The sequence below is a fragment of the Cavia porcellus genome, unplaced genomic scaffold (assembly GCF_034190915.1).
Source record: "Cavia porcellus strain 051 isolate PalLab524CR breed Dunkin Hartley unplaced genomic scaffold, mCavPor4.1 scaffold_15, whole genome shotgun sequence".
NCBI lineage: Eukaryota > Metazoa > Chordata > Mammalia > Rodentia > Caviidae > Cavia > Cavia porcellus.
Window position 1 is genome coordinate 60,490,417 of NW_026947498.1, and position 25,866 is coordinate 60,516,282.

Below are 25,866 nucleotides of genomic sequence, written 5' to 3' on the forward strand. Positions count from 1 at the left end.
GTTTAATGCCATTTAAAGAGAAACTGCACCCATTTACCTCTGGCCAGGACACTGAGAGTTCAAAAGTGAAATATTATATTTCAGTGCAAAGAAAAAGCTTGGAAAATATTATGTGAAAATTAATTTGGCATGCATCTTTGAAATTTTAGATTTCTGGGATGAGCAAATGGGTACAGTTTTCTTTTAACTGTTTTTGAACACCATGTGTTGAGAAGAAAACAACAGAATGGCAATTGCTCATCCAAAATGCTAACTTGTGGCATGGCACAGTCAAGATGGCCTGCCACAGCCAAAAAGCAGGTGTATGCTATGCTCTAACTTCAGTAGCAGGCACACCACATGTCCCTGCATTCAGCAACCTCTTGCATTTGCTTTTGGAACCTTTCAGAGGGGGACAGTAAACATGACTCAACAGAATGTCTAGCTGAGAGGGACTGGCTCTCTGAGCTCGCTGTGAGACAGACTTGCCAAGGAAGAACGTAAGGAAAATTGGAATAATGTATCTATTTTGGAATTCTTCACTATGTCATTCCCTATGATCTAACACGAGGGTTACTAGTTTCACATCATTTTGTGTGGATACAATTTAGGATTGAATCAAGTTGTGGAGTAATGGTGAAGAGAATCTGTTAAATCAGCTCTCTCATTTGGATGGAAGACACAGATAATAGGCTGATACAAATCATATGCACCTAACCTGAAAGCTCAAAGTAAAAACCCTCTCTCCTCAGAACCACTGATAAGTTTAAACATGGAGTACACAACATTATTTAATGTGTGAGGATGACAAAGCTTCCTCAATCTGGCATTATGAAACTGACATTGTGTTTATTCTAGGATTTATTATTATTATTATTTTGCACAGATACAGGTCCTGTTCCATTATTCAATAGTCCCATAACAAAGAGGAGACGGAAAAAAAATTTTTTCCTTGTTAAAAGTCTGAAAGAGACTGAATTAAAACTCACAGTCACTTCTACACTCAAGGGGGTCCACACGGAATGAAATACAGGACACCTGTGTTCCAGAGGTAGCGAAGAACTGAAGGTAAAGGAGTAGATGAGAATCCAACTGACTATTTTAGCACAAAGAACTGGGAAGCCCCTGCTTTATTCTATCAGTTAACATACCAATAACTATTCATTAAACATCTACTATGTGTAAATGTCAAGAATGGAGGAGATGGGTGTGGGGGACACATCTGTGGTCCCAGGATTCAGAAAGGCTCAGGCAGGAGTATCATTTGAGCCCAGGAGTTCAAAGACAACCTGGGCAACATAGATACTCTGTCTGGAAAAAAAAAATGTGTGAGGAAGAATGAAACATGTAAATTCTAATTTGAAAACCAAGAATCTTTAAACTTTACAGATATAATTGAGTGATGTTCTCTATGGACTGGGTTGGCATTTATGGATTTTAGAAAAAATAAATTCTTGTCAAATATTCACATGTCATTGTTAACTCTGTTGACACAAATGACAACATTCACTATTTACGTTTATCTCCCATGATGCACTGTACATGTTGAAGGGGCTAGGCCTGCGTATAAACACAGCCCCTCATCTAATGGAGCCTACTGTGCAGCGTGGTAGGAGGGATGTGCCACACATAGACACGCTCTAGTGTAGGACAGTATGGAATCAGTCACATAACAATAGTCACATGACAACTTTAACAGTTGTTAGAAAAAATAAGTCTCATAATCATTATGCCACAACACTTCCATAGACATATTAAAAGGTTCAATGCACCAAAAGAAAGGGATCGGCACTGAGGTTTAAGTCAGCAAACCATCACCAGGCATGGTGGGACAAGGGAGTGACTACACCATGAGGCAAACCATAGGCACTCTCTCTCCACATCACCTCCCACATGTGCATTCCCATAATTAATGCTGACCAAAAGCATGCATGGATAAAAACGAAAGTTGAATGACAGGATAGGTCAGAATATCTACACTAACCCTAGAGATTTAGATGATTATTGATAAGTTGGGATTATGGTGTCACCTTTTTCCTCCCATTCTAGTGTGAAAAGTTCATTCTTTTTTCTCATTCCACAGTGATGGGAGGCATAATTCAGGGCTTTATCATTCCAAATGAGGCCAATCCTTTGACAACATAAAGTGCCCTTGTACCAGGTGTCAAATGTCTTTCGGAACATAACAAATGAATTCTTTTCTGTCCCTTCTAGGGAGAATGACTTAACTTTCATGTTTCCTAGAAATAATGGCTACAAAGTTGAAGAGCGGCAGATAAGCCAGGATCTTTCTAAGGAGGAACACTCCTGTGGCAGTAAGAAAGCTGGCTTCTAGTTTTAGATTCTTTCTATAGAATCACATTCTTTCAGTTTTTATCTCTCTTGAATACTCAGGCTTTTTATATCTTGAGTAGAAGCTTTCTGTAGTTGTCTGTGTATGTATCTCTGTGTGTATGTACATTTCTTTTTAAGAGAGAATGACATTACTGATGTGTTTTTGTAAAGGATTCAAGGTTGTCTGGATCCTCAAAGAATGCAATTGAAAAAAATATTGTTTCTTTGATTCCATAGTGCGTACATTTGGGCCGAGTTTTTTTCCCTCCTCAAACGCAGTGTTTGAGACAATCTACCCACAATGGAAAGCTTTTAGAGCATCAAAAGTGTAGGCGAATCAAATCAGAATTAATCTCTGTGAAAATGAAGACACAGGTACATGGAAGAAGTTTAGAAAAACTCCAGGCAAGAAACAATCTCACTGAAATGTGAGTAAGCGTACAGCTCCTGATTCAAGGTGAGATGGAGTAGGATGGATAAAGAAAAGAGATGACGCGTTCCCACTGCTTAAATGATCCAGTGTCTATCTCTGGCTATGCAAGTTGGAGCCATGATAATAGAGAGCTCAGGCCACTTGATAATCGTGTGCCATATGTTCTGACTGCATGAACTTATATGGGACTAGTATACTAAATCTAGGCTTAAACTAGAGTTGAGATGAAGCTATTTATCTAAAGAGTACTGAATGGATCAGTCTGCAGGGTATCCAGCAAATTCCTGTTCCTCCCATATTAAAAGTTGTACATTTTAGAAAAAAAAAAACTTTAAAATAAAGTCCTATCAACTGTAGAAGCAAAAAGGGAGGAAGGTAACACTGACTCTTTGTATATACTTTAGTGTATGCCTGAAACTTTTTTCATCACACGTGAATTTCAGTGTATATGGCATCTCATTTGATCCTTAAATCAACTATGAATGCCTGACATTTTGTAAGGACCACTTTCTTGTAAGGACCCTATGGTCTAGAGAGGTTAGTTGAAAATTCTCTGGTTTTTTAGCTAGCAGGGGCTAACCCTGCTAGGATTCAGATCTTAGCCATAGCGCACAAAGCTTGTGCTCCTCACCCCGCCTCGCCAGGCCAGGCTTCATGTGCTTTTCATGGCATGAAATCAGTTGGGGGAATTCTGCCCAGCATCTCTGGTTAGCAGAGTGAGTCGCTTTTATCATGTGCCAACATGTTGTGGGAAAAAAACCCCAGAAAACCAACAACAACAAAAAAAATTAAAACTCCTGGCTCTAGCTCTCCTATCAACCACCTGAAGTTTGGCTTGGTTGTATATTACTAGACTATCTGACAATCTTTAAAAAGCTTGATAAGAATAAAGAATTTTTCACTTACGCTAGCTCTTATATTAGTTAAAAATCTATTCCTTCATAACAGTGTGCCTGGGGAACTCTCACTGCCAAAAACTCATCTTAAAATGCTGAAAAGTCAGAGTTTGGGTCCTGTATACTGACTATTGTTACCAGCTGTTAGACAGCTTGAACATCAGAAATATAATATTTCCCACTACAATTTGATTTTGTTAAAATGTGTCTGAAGTTCACCCTTTTATTAACCAGAATTACCACCTCCTGTAACTGGAGGGCCCCTGAGAACAGGCTGCCAGAGCAATTCAACCTCCCACCCGCCATCAGTACATTTCCTGGCAACAAATACTATTAAATTGATAACCACAGAAATAGGTCAAAATGTCTTTTCAATAGTTGCTAATGTTCCCCTAATGCTCCACAGCCTCCTTTTGATTCCTGTGCTAACATTTTGTCTCTGCAGAAGCGATAAATAGTAAAAATTGTGTAGAAGAGGAGGAAGTTGGCTGCGGTGGTAGAAGGAGGCCCTTTTACCTTAGAGGTTGCCATAACCATGAAGAAAATCTAGACTGCTATAGAGGCCTGCGATCGCCAAACTCATTTCCACTATTGACTCGGGTGCCCTGGAAGGAAGGTTACGTCCCATCTAAGCCTTAACACTCTCATCTGCAAAAAGAGGAGACTCCAGATTACTGAGTTTTCAAATCTACAAAATGCTCAGTTTATAAGAGGCAGAAGCTCTTAATTTTGCATTTCTCTCATAACCCATCGGGGTTAGGTATATACAGCTGCCTTGGGAACCTGGCTAATTCTAGTCAACTAGCTTAGCTCAAAAGGAACAATCAGTTATATCAGCCAAGAAGCAGAAGCCTACCTGTTAATGAGGTGTATTTCAATTTTCAATACTTTGTCTGAGATACAAACATCTCTTAGGATGCTTAGTCCATTTACATCTTGAATTTATAATCACTTTAACAGAATCACTGCAGAGCTATTTTGAACTGAAGTTGGAGAAAAGATGGGAACAATTTTGGAACCAGGTAAGCTGAGGAATGAGATTGACATAGGAATCTGGACTTCGCTGACAGAGGGGAGAAGGAAGAGAGAGTGGCCAGGACTAAAAAGAACTCAGTTGTCTTTATAGTTTTTGCCTGGGGGGCCTTGTCAGGAACTGGCTAGAAACACTAAAAAATCCTTTGGGGGATGCCATAATTTATCAGTCATGCTTTTCGCTCTTCTGCTATGCCACAGATATGTTGTTGCTAGGTAGGAAGTCAGCATCATTTAGAAGATGGAAAACTTCAGTCTACCTGGATCAGGCAAAGGCAGCTAACCTAATCTCCTACAATTTAAACTCAGCAAGGGTACTCAAGCTAGTATTTTTCTATCAGACTCCTCCTGCTTTCTACTCTACTGGGTCATAAACAAGGGAGAGCACATGTGTAGAAGGGAGGCAAGCAAGTAGGAGGCGGGGCAGTGAAAAGTTAACCCTTTCTGAGGTTTTTAGTGAGGGAGCCTTTGTGTTAAGTATGTCTCTGGATCCTCCCATAAACCTAGAGAATTATTAGTGAAAGGAAGTGTTTTATAAGTTCAAAGAGACCAACTAGCTCAAGATGGTCATTAGACTTCTCTTGGCACAGGACTGTTTTCTCCAAAGCTGATAATGTATTTTTTTTCTCCTGTCAGTTATAGATGCTTGAAAACTGGTTTATGGATCAGTTATATATAATTTACCTTTCAAGAATGGACTCCCCAATCTTTCAAAACCTGCCTGAGTGGAAGTCAGGACATCTACATTCTTCTGTTTAGGGTATGGGCTTACTAAAATCACCGTGGATACCCACTAACCTCCACAGAGTCTGGTCCAGACCTTATAGTTCTGTAGTTCATACTCCCAAGATGCAGGCAAAGGTGAGTGTGCATATCTGAAAATCAGCAAAAATTACTTTCATAAGATGTTAGATGATGGCTAAAGAAAGAAATCCCATCCTTCTAATGTTGGTTTTTAAGAAAGAGCGATGATGGGATTGATATGGGTTAGAGGCAAAAGGGATAGTGACGTCAGGACATAAGAAAAACAACTAACAGTGGTACTGGGGGGAGCCACGAGGTATAGGAGCCCAAGGCCAGGGCTTTTATAAGAAATGCCAGTGTGTTTGATTACATGATGCTTGGGAGGTACCAAGACTAAGACAGCCTGAATACTAGATGCACCTTTCAAAAATTTCAATTTAATGTCTGATGATTGCTGTAATGATTTGATAAAGAGCAGAGAACTTAATATCACAATGTTAGTTATTTTTCCCAAGCATTAACTTCAGCCAAGCCAAACCAAACCAAACCAAACCAAACCAAACCAAACCAAATCAAACCAAATCAAACCAAACCAAACCAAACCGAATGAAGCCAAATGAAGCCAAATGAAACCAAACCAAACCAAACCGAATGAAGCCAAATGAAACCAAACCAAATCAAACCAAATATTTGGCTAAGGCTATAGAGTTTTTGATTATAAAGATCACCATGATCATAATTATCTCAAGATGTTTGGAGGAGGTAAATTCTTTGAGACCTATTGCTTGGACAGAAATCTTCAGAGTTTAACAAAGCAATAAACTTCTGATGAATCAGAAGAGATTAGTCTCAGTGAGAGAAGATATATGGCTGATACCTTTAGTTGGCTTTCCAGGAAAAGATAAATTTCTAAGAAAGACAAGATACAGAATTTTTAAGGCTCAATACAAACTGAGAAATGGGCATCCTTTTATTAAAAAACCATTAAGAATTTCAAGACAGCAAGAGCAATGCATGAAGTCAGGCATGGGCCTTTCCAAACATAAGACCCATGTACAACTGCATGTGTTGAACACTTAGGAAGCAGACCTTGATTCTAGCTATTGTCCCAGGCATCCCACAGTTACAAAGACCCAATAAAAAATACATAAAAAACAAACATCATCATTCTCAAAGTTCTCAGTTAACCCAGAGTAGGGATGGAGCTGAATTCTGTAATAAGGACTAAAAAATGTGGGGTCTGCTAACATATGTGATGCACTGTAACTGCACTGGCTTCTGCTACATTTATCATAAACACTAACCCCCACTTCTGTCACAACCTAACAGTGCCCAAGATATCAATGTCTGGGAGTTGAAACATATTTTCTAAAAACATAAAGTCCCTTAAACAAAACAACAAAACAAAACAATCAAAAGTTACCAAACAGAAGCTGAGTTTGCTGGATCTGAATCCTATCCCTGATTGCTTTCTAGCCTTACCTTGTGAGGATCCAGGGCATGTACACACAAGTTCAGAAGCAAAAGATGAAGTTCCTCAATAACTCCTTCCAGTTTGGGAAAAAGTACAGGAAACAGGAGAACCTGTCCTAGTCTAGTACAGACTCCTTTCACTAAGAGTTTTCTTGCTCCCTCGCTCTCCTTTTACTATGCTAAGTTGGAGCTATGACTTCATTCTTCATGGAGGCTAAATTTCTCTTTCCTGGATGCTTGGAAATGCCAGAGGAAAAGCTATTAGAGGGAAACACTCATGTCTAAAAATGCACATTTATTTATCTTCACCTGCCCTCTTCATGTCATTATCATTCCAGTGAGTCTGTATGGAAAAAAGAAGGGATTAAAGAGCCAAGACCAACATCAAAAGAGTAACAGCAGTACAGAGTAAAATGAATGTGGCTTCTTTCCCAATGATCTTAAGGCCTTATGTGTACTGAACTTGCGTCTTCTTATGACAATAAGTAACTTGTACATATGTCTAAAACGTGTGTATAGGTTTAGACTTAAAATGTTGTGTATACTTTTTTTGTATATACTTTTGTCCCATTTTCTAAAAACAAGTATCTAATACAGACTATCAGTTTCTCTTACAGCCAGAATTATACTTTGGTACTAGCCCAATAACTGTATCATTGATTTAGCATTTTTAAAAAGGCAAGTATTGGTAAAGCTTATTGTTTGTTTGCTCAGTAGCTTTGTAGTGCTTTGAGTAAGGCCTTAAGGACTAGGATCCTTAAGTATATGGAAATGTGTTTGATCTCTATTATCATGGTTAGACTCCAAAAAGCTTTCCATTTCACAGAGGTGACAGAGTCTCAGGCATCATTTTTCAAGGGTCTTAACAATTGGTAATTAACACAGGAGGTCTTAAAATACCAAAAATATTTGTAATTGACCTTTAAGACTGGTGCACATATGAAATTTTGATTCATTTATTTTTAAAATCATCCTCTTCTTCAGTAAATAGATAGATTTAATGTATATATCTGAATATGTGTGCACAATCAGCCTTAGTGATATTGCTGTGAAGCAGATGAGGATAGTTTTCTATTTATTTGAAAATTACAATATTACATAGACAGGCTAAGCAATTTGTCCTGTAAGGAAGGGTGGAGTTAGGAAAAAACTTGCCACATCTGCTCTTCTGTTATACTGCTCTGGAACTGGGGAGCCATTATTATTTCTAGTGACTTGATCTAAATGTCGGACAATGCACTTTTGCTGAAAAAAATATTTTAATATGTTTCTCATTCTATTTTGCTTTCACTTTCCTCTGAGATTATTATAAACTATTGGTAAATGCGGCTGCTCTAAATTTATACTTGCTCTTCATGAGCTCTGATGGGTGTTAACACAAGAAAAAAGATCAGAAAACATCTCCGAAATGCTGGGACAGTTAAGTCTGAGTTAATGTTACTATGAAGTTAATGTCAGCACCGTAGTGCCTTGGACACTCCACTAGCACAAGCTTGTCCATTGGCTCTGAAACGATCCAGCAAGAAGCAAGGGCTTCTCTGAGGCAGATCCTGTTCATCAATACCCACTGTTCTCCTGAGACCTCAGACAAAGGCCAGAGCGTTCTGTTGCACTGTCGAATTGCTTTAACTTGGAAATGTTCTGAGCTATACAATAGGGCTGCACCCTCTGAGTTCCTGTCCTTAAATGGTCTTTCTCCATTTTGGCATGTATTTGCATGTCATTTATGGTGACATGCTTGACAAATAACGAGCCTCACTGTTATCTGGCCAAAGAAAGACTATTTTGGTATTATGTTAACTCCTTATTATCTCTTTTGTCAATTATTTGCCTGACTAAAAAAAATAATTTCCAGATTTCTTGCCTCTTGTCATGCTTCTTCTTGTCTCCCAACAACATCTAGTAAATGATTAGGAAATGCAATTTTTATTTTTAATAAATCCTAAACAACATAATTATGAAAGAAAACCAGTGGAAAAAATATAAGATGAATCTTAAAGATACACATAATGAACTTCTAGTTTTGAAAATTCTTGCTCACTTATTTCTGAATGCAACATTACCAATACATTAGTTATTCAGGCTATTTTTTTCAAATGAGAAGCCAAATCATAAATTTCTTTTCTGATGGCAGTAATTATAATCTGCAGCCTGATATCATTTGAGCAATGTCTGCTCTGTGAAACTAGCTTTGGTGATTCTCATAGAAGAGACTGTATTATCAATACTTTCCACGAAGCTGCTTCTGCTTAGGACCCAGACTCTACGATGAATGCTTCTGTCCCCGTAAGAACCTTGGCTGGCTGACATCCCTTCAGGTACTCTGTCTGCAGTTGCCACTCAGACATGTCGTGTGTGTGTTTGGGGACGACACAGTGGCATAGGAAAGGAAACAGAGCTCTGTCGTATCAGTACGTGTATTGTAAGGAGGTAGTTACACGGCAACTGCTTTGCTCTTTTATATTCTAAGCAACACACTGGTGAATATATTTCATAATGAACATATTCAACGTTTTTCCATCAGTTCAATACATTATTCATAAATATTAGAGATGAAAAAGACTTAGTATATTACCAGTCCAGACCCTCTTTGCAGCTTTCTTTCCCCAATTGTTGAGGCTAGCTCAAAAACCAAAACCAAAACCGAAAAACCACCACCAACAACAAAATAAACAAAAAGCACAGGAGGAAAGCAACAAATTCATGAGCTTTATAAGTAAAAGAAAAGTTCAGAAGCCTCTACTCCAGTGGGAATGAGGAAGGTGTTGTTGTCTTTAGTCCAGCCGGCCAGTTCTTCAGGGAGAAGACAGGCCGAGCGATGGCGATGCCAGTTTCCCTCCGACGCCAACTCGAGGTAAAGCCCAGGAGGGAAAAATACATTCTTGGTCAAGTACTCATTACCAATCTCTTTAACCTGGCATGAACTCAGGCCTCAGCACAGCTCTTTCCAGTTTGGACTTGAGATACTGATAATAATGATGAAAAGAAAATATATAAATGAATAGAATTAAAACTATGATAATGCTCCCTGGGATTATCTGTACTATCAAGATAGGAAAACTTTGCAGATGCTACTGTCTCTCTAGAGGAATAAATGCTTGCATTTTAATATTCTCAGCAGCTGGTTCCTGTTGAATGCCATCAGGATGATTCAGCCACCCACTAGGAACACCAGTAACAGCAAGTGCACACACAAAAATCTGCAAAACTTTTTCCTTTTGATGCCAACACCATTACTCTGGCAAAGTCAAAATCTTTTATGGATTTACTAGTTTAACTAAATGTGACCTTGTTCTCCTCACAAATACCAACTCACTCTCAAAGAAACGCAACTTCTCACTGAATAAAATGCAATGCTCTTCCCGAGTGGAGCACACCCTGTGGTCAGCCCCGCCTTGGCTGTGTCCACTTCTCTACCTCTTTTTCATTTTCTCACTGTTTAGTGAAACTTCAAAGAACGAACAAGATCCATTTACACTCAGCGTCCACCTTGTATACTGTACTGCTTTCTGCTGGACACATGTAAAGTTAGATCTCTTCCCTTCACTGCCTTAAGTTGTTTTACTGTTTCTATTTTTAAGAAGTTTTCCCTTTCCACAGAACATGGTAAAATGCCTTGAAAAACAGAAAAAGCAGATAAACTATGCTGACCATAGGCTTCATTAATACATGATTACCATGCCATGATCTAGCCACTTAAAAATTCCATACCTGCCGCTTTCTTTAAATCTAGACCCGATTACATACTTAAAAGGACAAAAACAAAACAAAACAAAACAAAAAACCGCCAAAGATAACAGCTAGCTATCAAAAATGTTCCAGTGCCTCACTTTTAGGTGTCCCATGTAAAATCTAAGGGAATTCAACACAGATTCAGATATTCTCAGTGGTCATGAAAATATACAGATGAGGAGGGAATCTATAAATATAGTGCATATACAATTGTCTTATAACAGATGCAGCCAAAATTAAATTCAAGATCTTGACCTGCTCTCCAAAGTGAAAGCTTCTAGTTCAGGCTAGTGAGATATATAATAAGCTCATTAATCACCTAAACTAGAAATACAAGCTGATACTTCCTGGGATGCTACAAAGAATCATCTTAAGTGGTCTGGGGTCTGGAGGGAACCTGAAAGATAATGTGGCACTGGCAGTTTACAGTGTATAACACAGCTGTACATGGGTCAGGTACTGGCTGTGAGCACCACTATTCTAAATCTGCAGAACACACGCAATGGGCCAAATATAGACTTGGGTAAAAATAATCAATATATTTTTATTCAGTTCCTACTGCATAAAAGTCATTGTGTTCACTGCATGAACAGATATTGAACTCACCTAGGTCAATCTATGACCTCGAGAATTATATTATGGAGAAAGAAATAGAGGCAGGAGGATCGTGTAGGAGTAGAACAGCAGTGATATTGAGTGACAATCATAAGCCAGTCATTGCAGTAAGAACTTCACAGGTGTCATTTACTGGAAATCTTAGTAAGGTAGGCATCAGTTTCCTCATTATAGATGTGGAAAATGAGGCTCAGTAAAAACAAGTACATTAGTTAAAATTACAGAGTTGCTCTTTATATTACAAATGAATATGCAAATATGTAATTGATAATATAGAATACAACAAGAATCATTATGAGAATAAAGTTTTCAGAGAAATAAAGACAAAATCTGCTTCTTTTGGGAAATATGAAGGGGAAAAGGAACAAGGTTAGGTGAATGCATTACATGCTTAGGAAAGAAGGAACAGTTCATTTTGTAATGGGTATAAGCTTGCTAAATGAGGACTATCTGGTTAACATTTATACCTGGTGAGCTAATAAAATACACTGTTCTGTATATGAAGATTTCTAGGAAAACGGGCTTTTTCAAGATAAAAATTTGAATACAATTTCTTAACTTTTTTTACCTCTCCTTCCTCTCTCTCCTTATCCCTTTCTTTCTCTCTGTCTTTCCCTCTCTTCATCCTTCCTTTCCTCCCTTCCACTCTTCCTCCCTCCTGTCCTTTTATTCTCTCTTTCCCCCTCTTTCTCTGTTTCTGCTGGAATAAAGGAAAGAGACAGCTATTGACAGGAGACTGTGCAAACTCTGTAGGTCTTCTAGGGAGTACATGGATCTAGGCATCCTTTACATTCCTCACAATATCTTGTTCTTACTATGCTTTCCTTCCCTGGCCTCATCTAAGGTGAAGCTACTGGGACAGCAATAGGAAATATAAATGTTTGGTTCCTTTGTTATCTTATTCAGTTATTCCTGGAACAACATCCACATTTTAGTTCTCAAAATCTACTTGGTGGTCAATTTTTATGGTTTAGGAGTTCAGCATAGTTAGAGAATTTTGAGTCTCAGCATCAGTTTTGCCTTTCTGATTTGAAGAAAGTTTTGTTTTCTTATTGGCAAAGTGAATAGTTAAGCTCACATAGAATATTTTAATTTGTTGAGCATGCTTTACCTTTTGATAAAAATAAAACTTCGGATTTATGTAAACTCTGCTTCCCTTTCTTACTTGGAATCTATGGTTAACGGACACCAATGTATAACACCAAAGGTCCAGGTAAATTTGTGTAGTTTTAGTTACCCTACTGATCAAGCTTTACTTTAAAATTCTGTTTCTCCAGTACACTCTGCTCTAAATATCATACAATATATATTATATTTATTTAAAATATATGTTTATTTATTTCAAATTCTAATGATCTTGTGGCAGATACTCCAATACTTTGACTGGAGAGCTGTTAATCCACTCACCCGTATTGAGATATCTAAGTCTCCTTCAGGCTTTAAGATGCAATGATTTTGATTCTTTGATGCTGACATTTGCTTTGTCGACATTTAAATCAGAGCTTTTCAACTTCAAACAATAGCATAACAAGTTGCTATAACAGTTACACTTACATGAATCTTTAAGCAGACATATAACAGCTCTTTATAACTATTATCACACTGGACAACTAAAGCTTATGATGGTAAAATTTCCTGTAACAGTGAATTCTACAATTGATTATATCCTATATGAAAAAGTATTGACTTTTAAAATCCACTTTTAAAGTTGATTAGCTCTTCTTTTGCATATCTTCATTACACACCCAGGCCCAAAGTTTAAACACCTCTAATAACTCATTAGTCTCCATTCTGTCCTGGCGTCTGTGTCTCACTCTTTTGACCTTTCCCACTGAGTTTACTCATACTGATGTAATCACACATGCTTCATTGTAGTTACATTCGTCACGGTGTTCACTAGAATTATCGTCATTTCTACTGTACCTTAGTTCAACAAAACTAAATGTGTTTCTACAATCTGTTATCATTTTATTTTTTTCAGTAAGGTTTTTTTTTCATTTATAGAGAAAATTTTATTGTGTTGGATCAATACATACCTCTTCAGTCAAATGATTCAGAAAAATTGGTAGACATTCATTGGAGCAAAACCTTATATCTGGAGAGATTTTTGTAAATCTAAACAGTGACATTTCTTTGACCCCAAACCCATAAGTTCAAAATTTATTACTGTCAACTTAATCTGTCAAAGCAATCTATTAAAGCAATAAGTACAAAATTATTCATCCTTTATGCTTATGTATAAAATGAATTTAATACATCTGTGAAGAATCACGCATGTATCAATTTTTTAAAGAAATTTTAAATCTGATCCACACTGATCAGTTCACTGATTTTCTGATATAGCCTAAAATATTATTTTGATAAGTTAAAACCTTTTTTAAAATAAGAAGTGCATATAGATGTCAAAGTGATAATGTGCTTTACAGTGAAAAATCTATATATCCCTTAACTTTTGCTATTTTAATGGTCATAGTATGTTTTAGGAACTTTTGTATGGCTAAGCTCTGAAAATGGTTAAATAAAAAGTTAAATGCTTGGCATTTCATCATTGCTGTTTATGATATAAGGCTTATGATACTACCTTATAAATATATATCCATTTACTTTCACGTTCAATCAGAAATGTAGGGTTTTAAGACTGGAAATGGGTTACATATTGTTCTCTTCTGGTTATTTTTGGCTTTAAGTATATTGATCATTTTATCATTTTCTTGTTTTAAACTACTTTACACACAGCACAAATGTTATTCTCATCATGCCAGAAATGGTTTTGGAATTGATTTTGAGTTTCCATCAATTTTACTCTTTGCTCTCTGTGAGAAGTTTTTCACTTGCTTAAATTTGAAAGTACAGTTTTGTTCAAAGATAGGCGAGCACAACATTTAGAGAGCTTTAGCTGGCCAAGAAAACTCGGATGTTCTACTTTACAAAAGAATAAAAATCATTGCATTTATTACCATGGACTTTGTTGAAATTACTGAAGAATCATTCATATGAATACAGTTCAAGGACTTCCTCCCTCTTTCTCTCCATGTAAGTGTTCGACAAAAGCATGTATCTTCTAAGAAGGCTGTTTGATTGGTCCAGGTTGGCACTGTTTCAGTGTTTGGCCTACGGCGGCTGCTTAGGAATAATTTTGTCTCATCCTCTCTATTTTCCTGGACTGTATCAGACTCAGTCACGTGGTATGTAAAGGAAATCCAAGTCCTTTAAAAATGCTATTTCTTTTGGTACTAAAGCCAAGACCAGTTTTACTTTGGCCAAATGATCTTATCAAGATTTAACAAAAGATATTCAATAATATCTCCAATCTGTGAGATGACATTAGACTAAGGAAGATAATTTATTAAGTATATTATACATACTTTGTTTTTCCTGGCACCAGGGATGGACACGATTAAACTTACTTTACTGGAACTGAAAACAATATAACATTGACAATAATTTTGCAGCAATTATTCATTTTGATTAAATTAAAAATAAATAAGCAATATTTTCACATTGAAACAGACAGAGAGACCTATTTTCAGTTACTGTTGAAATTATTTTGCCTTCTACAAAGGCATTTTACTAACAAAGCTGCTTTGCTCTCATAGCACTGTCACAATTCAGAATCTGTAACATTTCAGCCAGGTTCTCTAGACTAATTGGATGAAACAATTGCATTTCAGTATTAAGATGCCTTTGCAGAATCAAATGAAAGGAGGTCTGCACAGTTCAGATAGCCTGAATGATTTACCACGAATACAGCCAAAGCCCTGTATGTGCTATGCATTTTTCTAAATTTACAGTACTAATCACTTCTTTCATAAGTACTAGGATTTAACGTCACACTTAAGAATATCAACAAATACAGGAAGAATTTTAGATAAATAAACTTCTTTTCCACTGTATCCTTACTGCTTCCTGCAGTTTTGTGCTTTAGATGTGTTTCTTGTTTTTTGAAAAGTGCCATGAAATCTTTTTCTCCTGCTATGTAGACCTGGATTTTACATGTGTAGTATGACACACCTTAAAACAGAGTGCCCCACACACTAGAGTGGGACATTAATTTAAATACAGACTTAAGGGTAAGAGCTCCATCTACTGAATTAGTTTGATCAGACATTACACCCTATAGTTACCCTGTTCGCTACTTTCAACCACTTAACAGCCATAGTGAGAAAAGTTATAGACCTGAGCATCCATAAAAAATTAGTTATGAGCTTAACACTACCTTATGTATTTCCCAGATAACCTAAACTGCTTTTTTTCCTTTGCCCTTCCCACTTTAAAAAAATACAAATGGCATGCTTTGCTGTACGAATCATTTCTTTGAAGAAGTACAAAGTCATTGGTTTTTAAAAAGAAAAGCCTCAGATGAAGGGAAAGTCACAGAAAGAATATGTACCTGGCAGGCTAAGTTGACTAGAAAAGATGCAAAGAGAAGAGTAGCCTACTTACTTCTCCAAGCTTGTATTATTGCTGGGGAAGTCTGCAGTCACCCAGGATCGAGTCTTTTGGGCTCTCCCTGGCTGCACAATGTTGTTGTGGCATTGCAAATTTGCTCTGGCTTCGTGAGATTATGGGGATGTGCTTCAGCAAGCCAAAAAAGTTACAAACAAAATTCAAGAGAGAAAAAAAGTATAAAAACAGCTGATCATACTGGAGAAGTTCTTGGCATTTTCCTACATATGCCACAATTTTCTTTGGTATTTCCTGGTTCTGTAATCAGAAAAATTATCATATTTATTATTATATTTCTCAGGGTTGTTATTGGTACGATGGGGACAAATACTCCTACCAAGGAGGATCAAGGCAAAGGTTACTTTTCCTACTTGTTAGAAAACTTTCCAGGTAATCACAGGTTAAAAAGTTTGTTCTTCAGAACACTGAAGACATATAGAAATCATATAAAGGAAAGATGTCACACTCTTTCTAGATTAGAAAACTAAAAACACACTAAAAGATGCCAAACAAAATAAATTATTTTGGATAAATATGAATGCAATATAGCATCATAAAATGCAGAAGCATGTAAGATTTATGAAAATATAAATCAAGATAAACTATTAGATATAAATGGATGTTAATAAGCATGGATACACACACACATATATATATATTAAAAACCAGATGATAGCAATAGTTTATTGGATTTTTAAATTACAGAAAAAATATAGTATATTAATAATTTGCCTTAGTAGTAAATTTTTCAATGTAAAAATAAAATTAATATGAATATAAAGTTGCATTATGCCTCTCTCTGTGAATGTATATACATCCCCGTACAAAGTAGTATTAACTGACATTGAAAGGTGATCGACTGAATGAAAACTAAAACTTTGAGTTATTTCAAATTGATTATTTAAAATAAAAGAATTAACCTGACAGGTTTATTTTTCTTTCTTTTCTTCCTTTTAAAAACACATTTAATTTTCAGGTTCTGTTTTAAAGCACCAAAAGAAAAACAAATTAGAAAAGCATTGCACATCAATAAGTATTTTGTAAAAAAAAAAATCATTTGCATTTATTAGAATATTTAGAGCTAAAAAACACCTCGGCTAATTGGATTTTCTTCAAGCCTTTACAAGACAAGTTCAGTTGTGAGTTAAGAATAGCTATGAGAAATTTCACCTAAAAAGCTAATTTGTTTGTATAGTTATAAAAGCCTGAAAAACAAGATTATTTCCACCATAACTATAATGAACAGTTAATGAAGAAGTATATTCTGGCAAGAATCAATAAGAATTGTAAAGCCTGAGAGGGTCATCGCAGACTTCAGAAAGGTAACTAAGTGAGGAGACATCAAACAGAGCTAATGGAGATAAAGCATTCTGCAAAATGGAAAGTGTTAACAATCACTGACAAGAGAGGCTATACTTCAACAGCGATGACAACAACAAAACAAAACAACCAAGAACAACTGGAAATATACATCTGCAGAAGTAAAGTATGACTACTCCTTAGGCATTACCTAACCAAGAGGTGAACCTACTTCTTTGTCATTCCCTGTGGATGACTGACTGAAAGGGAAAAAAAAAGCTTGCACAAAAGATACATGTGTTCCTTTTCTGGTATTATTACAGGCCCACCTAGATTTAGCTTTCGATTCCAGATGAGATCAGACATGTTCAGACTAGCACATCTTTGCTCTGAAAGCACAGAGCTGCTATCATTTCACTGGCAAATTCTCATATCTCTAAATTTATGCACGGTAGATGACCTTAAAAATCTGCACATTTTTCTGTTTCAAAGACCTTGTTGAATTAAATTTTTAAAAGATGTACTCTCTTAGGAATAAGCCGAAAAGTTAAGGCAGACAACTCCTATAAGAAAGGAAAGTTGAACATTACTTACCCTAGGTATAATGTGCAAGCCTTAATGGGGTAATTTACTTTTGTTCTATGATATTTAGAAGGGCATCCAGGTCTGAACTCAGCTCTCACCCTTTTCCCTTCTGGAAAACTGAGTAGACTCACTGAAGGTGCCTCAGAGACAGATCATACAATCAGCAGCCTTACCTGTGGCCATTCAGAAGACTGCACTTTGGTGTGTGTTTAAAACTATGAATAAAGTCCCAGACAGCGCATGCTCAGCAGGCAATTTAAAAATATTTATAACATTGTTGTTTCAAAAACAAATTTCCTCAAACAAAGCAAAACTCACATTTCTTATCCATGCCAAGTTTAATGTTCTGAGACAAAGCTGTTTTGGAGTTTGCCGTTGGGGGGAGGGAAGGTTTCTAAAATTTTTTGTTAAACGAAAAATAGTTCTCCCTTCCTTTTTGGATATTCTTAAGGGGGTAGAATAAATCTGCCTCCACGTTTCAACAAAATTCACCCCTGGCTACGATAAAGCATTACAAATTTAAGATCTGTAAATAATAATTTCAGAGAAAATAACAAGAAATTAAAAACTATCGTTTTGAAGAAAGTAATGATCATTTGAACCTTCGAGGTAGTCTTGCTATACAAAAATATATACTGATACAAACAGGACATAAAGTATTATGTTAAACATAGATAAGAATAATGTATGTACAACTATTTCATAGTGAGAGGAGTTATGTTTTTCTTTTGCTAAAAAATCTTAGCTCTTTAAAACTGAAAAAGAAATACATCACAATTTTAGGAGAAACAGTAATAATTATCAGTGTAACTTATCTTTTTTTACACCAAGCATGGAGAGAAAGGCAATCACATATTGATAGGTTAAATATTGAGATATAAAAAATTAAAATTTGATTTCAGACTATTTTTAAAGAGCTAATTACACAAGAAATATCTGTGTCATTTCTGTCTGGGAATTTTTATTCCTCCTCGATTAGAACTCTAAATACCCCATTTTACATCTATCACTAAACCCTGATCGGCCCCACAGGTCTCAGAGGTCTTATTTAAATTTTTTACTCAATTTTTAAGTCTCTGAATAAATTTTTGCTCCTGCTCTACTTTCCAGGGGAGCTTATTTGGCCTTCCAAAACTTTACTGACACATCATTCAGTATCTGATGTTTTCAAGCTCAACAGAGGGTACTCAAAAAGAAAAAAAGAAAAAAAAAAAAAAAAAAAAAAGAAAAAGAAAGAAAGAAACCAAAACCCCAAGGACCTAAAAGTTTATTAAAGTGAAACTAGGAGTGCAGATTTGAAGAAGTTGCCTCTACTTTTATCTCCCTCTCTACTCAGCACAGGTGTTTCCTAACTTACGGCTATGCATGCTGATGAGGAGAAGGGTTAAATTAGGGTGAGGGAGTGGGCCAAAGGCTGGTCAGCAAGCATCTAGGATCTCCTGCTTCATGTGTCAAGGCATGTGTTTAAAACTGACCCCCCTCCCCAAAGCTTAGAATGAGGTTTCTTTCTGGCAAATGATTAACCAGTATACTGAAATAATTAAAGCTTTGTCCTTAAATAAAGCATCAGATCAACGGAACAAAAACAAAGATAAAAATTGCACACACATATGCATATGCGCACACACACTCTCTGACACACACTGATACAAAAAACTAGCGGGTGAGGGGAGAAGGAAATTAAATAAAAGAAAACAAACAGAGTCCTAACAGGCCATTCTCCAAAAAGGAATCTAAATAAAAAGTCATATGATATCTGATAGTGCAGGACACGTCGCCAAGAACTGGAGCGGATTGCCTCCAGGAAGAAAGGGCCAGTGTATTCCAGCTCAAAGAGCTTTTCTTTCCTCCTCCTCTATTTTTTTTTTTTTCCTCTTTTCTCCTCGACTGTGAATGTGTTACTCTCAGGTCAGATGCACGAAGAAGCCCAGAATGACAGCTATCACCTTTCACTGTACTCTTGGAGGCACAACTAGCTGATGGGAGCTGCCTAAGTTGGGATCAAGAGGAGATACTGCAGCTCTCAGTAACAGCCTCTGCTCTGAGTTCCTCTCTCTGCCTCTTTCAGAAAGCCTCTTGGTGACAGAGAGAGAGAGAGAGAGAGAGAGAGAGAGAGAGAGAGAGAGACAGAGAGACAGAGACAGAGACAGAGAGAGACAGAGACAGACAGAGACAGAGGTATAGGCACAATCTTTGTAACAATAAAAGAGTTTGAGGTTGGGGGATGAAAAACAAGCAAAAAGAAAAAAAAATCCCTAAAATCTCTTGCCTTCATTATAAAACTTTTAAAAGACTCAGTCTCTTTTTATTTTGATGACTTTCTTTTTAAAAGTCATTTGCTCCTAAGCAGTATTAAAAACATTAAAAATTCTACAAAATTATAATAGTCTAAAGGAAATTCAGTAATTTTCTTCACAAACACATGTAATTGTAACAAGTGAGCTAAGCTGGTCAATTTTGGATCTGCCCAAACTTCTTTTAGTTCTAGTATCTTTCAGTGAGTTCAAGTGCTACTACCGGCCACCTGGTACTTGTTTTTTCTTTGAGGGTCATTACTGAGACAACACATACATTAGTAAGGTTTTCTGTAAAGACTCCTTGTTACCAAGTTACTTCAAACATAAGGTGCTTACACCTCTCAGCCAGGAGGGCTTCCTATGAGCTATCACCCTTGCCCTGGTAGGTATTACACACTTAAACAGTGGTATGCATGCATTTCATAAATATGAAAAAATGTCTCTCCCTATAGTTTTTCTTATGGTTGTCCTCCCCAGGGACTTGAATAATTATATTTTCAGTGAGGGGGTGGGGTGGGGGTAAAAGAAAAGAAAAGAGTTTCTAATTCTTGAAAAAACTGTTGTAGTTGTTTTCCCCTTAGCAAAATAGTTATTTGCAGTTAGGTACTGTACATAATATATATTTAAAGGTTTTGTGGTGCTTGTGGATTTCCCCCCGTGCTCATTTTATTATGTACCTTAAAAAGATTTCCAAATCACAATACAAAAATATAAATGCTTTAAGAGGAGAAGTTTTAGAAAGAAAACTCTTCCTTGGTTCTATAGTTCAAGGATATTAACAGAAAAATATAACTGTATAGCAGGTATAAAAGATAAAATTGTTTATTGGATTTTGCACATGCAGTTCACATCCCGATTTCTTTTTCCTTTTGTTGGAGCATTAATTTGAAAATGATAAGCATTCTGGAATGTTTGCTACAAACACAAATTCATAATAACAATATACATGCATCTGCAAAATATCCAATGGAGAATACAAAGCTCCGTGAAAAATCAGAATTGTTGAAAAACCTCTGTCTAGATTATCTTTTGCTTGAACTACTATATCATAGATGGGGTAAATAATCTCTCTGGGGGTTTTGTCATTTATGTAAAAGAAACAAAAGTAACATGCAAATATCTGACTCCTTATTATCTTTTTTTAATAGCTGGCAAGTGGTAGGGCTGGTATCCTTTAAGCAGATAGATGCAAAAACTTGTGAGAGCGAATGAACTGATGTACCCCCACAGGTATTTTGGGAGCCCAAATTTCATAATTAACTTTTTACCCAAGTGTCAAAAGTGGAAGATGTTCTCACCACTAAAGTGATTATTTGATAGACTCTTGTTTCCTCCTCAAGATTTTGGAGATCCAGAAAAGGAAGAGGGATATAAGAGAAGATGCATCCTGAACAACTTTTATTGTGAGCAGGAAAAAATGGCATAGAGTAATCATAAGAACAGTTGGATTTAAAGAGATTAAAAGAGGAGAAAAGAGCAACACATCCAACTTAGTCTTTTTCCTTTTAATTTTATATATATGTATATATATGTATACACACACATCGGGGACAGGGAGAAAAGATAACTGAATTTCTTTTGAATGTCTTTGTGTCTTTATAGAGTGAATGTTCTGTTCCTGCCTTTTTCTTTTTAGACGAAAAAAACTAATAAAATAGAAAAACATATATCAGACATTAAACTCACTCCCCCCCCCCCCCACCTTCCCTTTGTAAAGAACTCTTTGTTCTCTAGTGAAAATGCTGAAAAATCCCCGGGCAGCTACTCCCTGAAACAAGTGCAAAACACTTAGAGGCTTTTGGGCTGGCTAGGAGCCAGGAACCCTCCCGCTGTCTGGTTAGAAGAGGAAAAAAGAAGAGAGAGGGAGAGGGAGAGAGGGGAAGAGGGATGGGGGGGCAGAGAGAGGAAAAGGGGAGAGACGGGGAGAGAGAGAGAGAGGAGGAAGGGGGGAGAGGGAGAGAGAGAGAGAGAGAGAGAGAGAGAGAGAGAGAGAGAGAGAGATTGGAGCTTCCTTTAATAGACATAGGAAGCAGCGTTTTTCTTTTTCTTTTCCTTTTTTTCAAAACTGGCGGTCAAGCGTTAAGTAACTCCCATCTAAATCCACCTGCTAGAAATGAACTTGGGTAACCCCCCAGGGGTGCACAAAGACAGGGAAGACAGTAACGTACTGCATACTCTTTCCCACCACCCCCAGTTGTACTGATTCCATTCTTTCTGCTCCCATACACAAATGCCCACAGCTTCTCACACCACCCCTCTTACCCCCCAACAACAAACACAGCAAAATACATGCTCCCTCAGTCTCCTTAAAAAAAAAAAGGTTTTCCATCTCGGTTGCGACACAGTGATAAGGGGTAGCGAACATCTCATACCTGGTGTGAATGCTAATCAGTCAGGAGTTCTCCTTTTCCCAAGACAGGGAACTGTTTCCTTCCAAATTTATTAGAACCTCCTCCACTGCCTCTTTGAAAAACCTTCTTTGTCACCCTCTCCCAAGTCCCGATACTTCTTTAAAAAAAAAATGGCTTCGGAGCTCCTTCTATTCTTGATATTGATTCTCTCTCTCTCCCCCCACCCCTCCTCCTCTCTCCTGTCTGTGTCTCTTCTGAGTGGTCTATTGATAAGTCCCTGGAGGCACTGGGTCAGCCTGCCCGTAGGAAACCAGACACAATGCACAAATCTCCGAGTGCCATTCTGCCATCAGCAAGCAGACCACGTTTAGGAGAGAGAGAGAGAGGGAAAAAAAACAGTAGAGCAAGAGACAGAGAGAGAGAGACCAACCGAGGGAGGGAGAGAGAGACTGAGAGAAAGAGAGAGTGTAGAGGAGAGAGAGAGAGAGAGAGAGAGAGAGCGAGGAGACACGGAAGGAGAGAGAGAGTGTGTGAGAAAAAGACTGATTGGAACAGGAGGGAGGGAGAGAGAAAGGGAGAGGGGGGAGAGGGAGAGAGAGGAGAGAGAGAGAGAGAGAGAGAGAGAGAGAGAGAGAGAGAGAGAGCGAGAGCGCGTGAGGGAGAGCGACACTGCCAGTCAGGTTAATCATCCCTACTTTAATTAGCTGTTCGGCTTAGACATAAAACAATTGAATTTGAATGATCTGTCAGCAGGCTCGGCTGAACCAAAGGGGAAAAGCGAATATTACAAAAAGACTGTTGGTGTGTTCTGATAAGCAATACTGCTCGTACTGACAATTCCTCAAAGGGGGAACTATTAAAACTTACAACTAAACAAAAAGTGTGAATACAAATGGTGCTGGATTGAGGTCTCTGTCTCTGTCTCTTTTTTTTAAATGGAGTTTTCTCCCCTAGTTTTGGGAACCGTGGATATTTATGTGCAGGTGCCAGCATATTAGGGGTTTGCGCGTAATGTGTGAAAGTTTATTAACGATGGTCTAGGAGTGTAGCAGACAGATGCTGCAGAGAACAAGACAGGTAGAGCCGATGCTGAACCTAGATCTTGGAGGGAGATGGATGCTGGAAAAGAGGTACTGTGGCAAGAGATCAGCACAGACAAAGTCAACTGGCAGCGAAGCAGACGGATTTTAGGCACAGCACGATTTTGTCTAAGAAGGCAAAAGTTCTGATGCAATAATAGGTGCAAAACAATCCATCCATCCTCCTCTCCAGGGTGCACTCCAAGGTACAGTTAAAATGGATTAATCTTTGTGACAAACAGAACTGGCAAAGCAGACTATGGCAGACGAAGGCGATTTGCAGCCTACAGAATACAGCCCTGGAAAAAGCCCCAGAGAGCAATCTCTTCAACCCCTATTTCAGCAGAGGAGGAAACTAAGGCCCAGAGACTCAGAGCAATAAATCAATCGCAAAGGCAATACCAATGTCAGCATTAGAATCCAAAGCTGCAGCAGCCCACACACAGAGTTTTACACAGCAGCTAACCTCTAGGATTCTTCAAAGATTCTGACCCAACAGGTATTGAAATCACCCTTGCCTCCAGAGTAATTAAATCCTTCCCTTTATACAGTTAGCGCATGGACTTCCATTTTTTCCAAAACATATAAATAGTAAAGTGAAAATACTTTTGGTTCATTTTCATTGCTCGATAGAAGGCATTTAAGCCCTTAATTTATTCTGAGAGAAAAGTAAAAAATATGACAGTGTAAGAGGTCCAGTCTCAGCAACGTCTAGCTTATGCCACACCTCCAAGCAAACCAATGCCAGTGGATTCATCTACAAAGACCTCATCCAGGAGTTTACAATTCATTCTATGAGCATCACCTGCTACACGTCACCATGTAAGATGTAGTTTTCTTATATATCACATTCCTAAAATACAGGCACACTGCAGGTGAAAGATAATTTAGTTTTTCAGTTTAGGTTGTAGTTTTAAATCACTGATAAGATTTTCTACCTAGAAGACTAGCCATGAGCAACTTTTCTGATACATTTCAATTGAAAACAAGCTACTAAAACAGAAAGGGGAAACTATATTGTTTACCTATGCATCCGATGGTATTTTTGGGGGGATATATATGACCATATTCAGTCAGGAACTCCCTCTTGACAATGAACAACTGAAGGTGCATTTTTTAAAAAAGAAAGATACAGATACTTACAAAAGGAACAGTGACATCAGATGTTATTGGACAGATTAAGTCTCTTGTCCTAAAACAAAAATCGTGGCATACATAAGACAAAACTATCTGTTAGTCATATTTCAGCAGCTACACTGCTACTTAGGGTGGAGGAAGAAAACTGAAAGAAATGTCAGGCACCTGGAAACCTACTCAAAGGCAAGTAACCTGGGAGAAGACACAGCCAAAGTAATTCATTGGCCATCATCCTCTTAATAATGGTGCTATGGCATACCTAAAACACATGGCCATCGCCAATGAATCTGGAGATAGGGGAAACAAAGCAGTGATTTTGAAACTGGCAGATTCTTTTGGAGTAAATACACCTTTACAGCACTGTATAGATGATAGCCACACCCACAGCATTAGTTTTTCTTGTCTGCAAAAGGTGATAATGCTGGTCTCATAAAGTTGTTTTGAGTCTGACATGAGTAACATGTATAAACTACGTGGATAGTCACTACATGGTAGCTACTGAGAAAAGCGTAACACCAGGGTGAAAATAAACAAAATTGCAAATTATGGATGTACTGGGTATGTTATATTCAAAGCTTGCCAGTTCAAGATATAAAATTATACAGCAGAGTGGAAGTCTAACATACAAACTCCTATTGGAAAAGGTTGGCAGTAGAGGTCATAAAGTTTAGAACTTCTGAATTTCTGGAAACTAAACTTACAGGATAATCTGAAGGTTTTATTATCTGTTTCTAAATTTAAGAATATTTCCTGGTTTGTAAAATCAATAATAGCCAATATACTACCGAACACTTGATCTGTATGAACACTTTATCAAGTGTTTTACATTTTAAAAGCAGACATTTATGTCATGACAACCATAGGAACTGGGTATTCCCAATAATCCCATTTCATAAAAAAGAAAACTGGGTTATAGAAAGCTTATAAAACTTATTTAGTACTACACAGCTACTAACTGTGGAAGTGGAGGTAAAAGGCAGGAAATTGACTCAAAGGTCTGCATCCTGAGTCACTGCACTGTACTAGCACATAGTGTGTTTTCATTAAATATGTGCTTAGTAAATGAGCAAATCAATAAAACCAGTAATTTGATTTCATTAGAAATAATACAAATCTGTGTGCAATCATTAACAGAAGCCTGCACTTGGATTATATAATCTGTATCACTTCTGTGGTTTACTTTAAGTGCAGCCCTCCTCAGAAGCCAGGGTGAGCCATGTCATTGTGTGGTACTGGAAATGGATGAGGTGAAGACTGCTGACCATGACTACCCAGGGTATCTAAATATCCGAGGGCAATTTTAGCACTTCGAGTGTAGTGTTAACACATGGGTTATTAATTGGCTTAATTCCAGTTTGGATAATTATACCGTGTCTCTTTCATTTCTCCCCCGACTATGCTGTTCTTTACTTCCTGTCACACATGTGCTCTTTC

General features: G+C 37.4%; 1 protein-coding gene across 38 annotated transcripts in view; it reads right to left on the minus strand.

The window, feature by feature from the left end:
- The window catches only part of Zbtb20 (zinc finger and BTB domain containing 20), an 838,748-nt gene that overhangs the window by 116,744 nt on the left and 696,138 nt on the right, over window positions 1-25,866 (minus strand). The window contains exon 1 of one of the 38 annotated variants that reach the window (XM_013151797.3): window positions 22,238-22,670. The exons of the other annotated variants lie outside the window; for them this stretch is intronic. The gene's annotated coding sequence lies outside the window, so the exon portion shown is untranslated. Of the gene's footprint in view, window positions 1-22,237; window positions 22,671-25,866 lie in introns of those variants that run through there. 38 annotated transcript variants of the gene reach the window in all.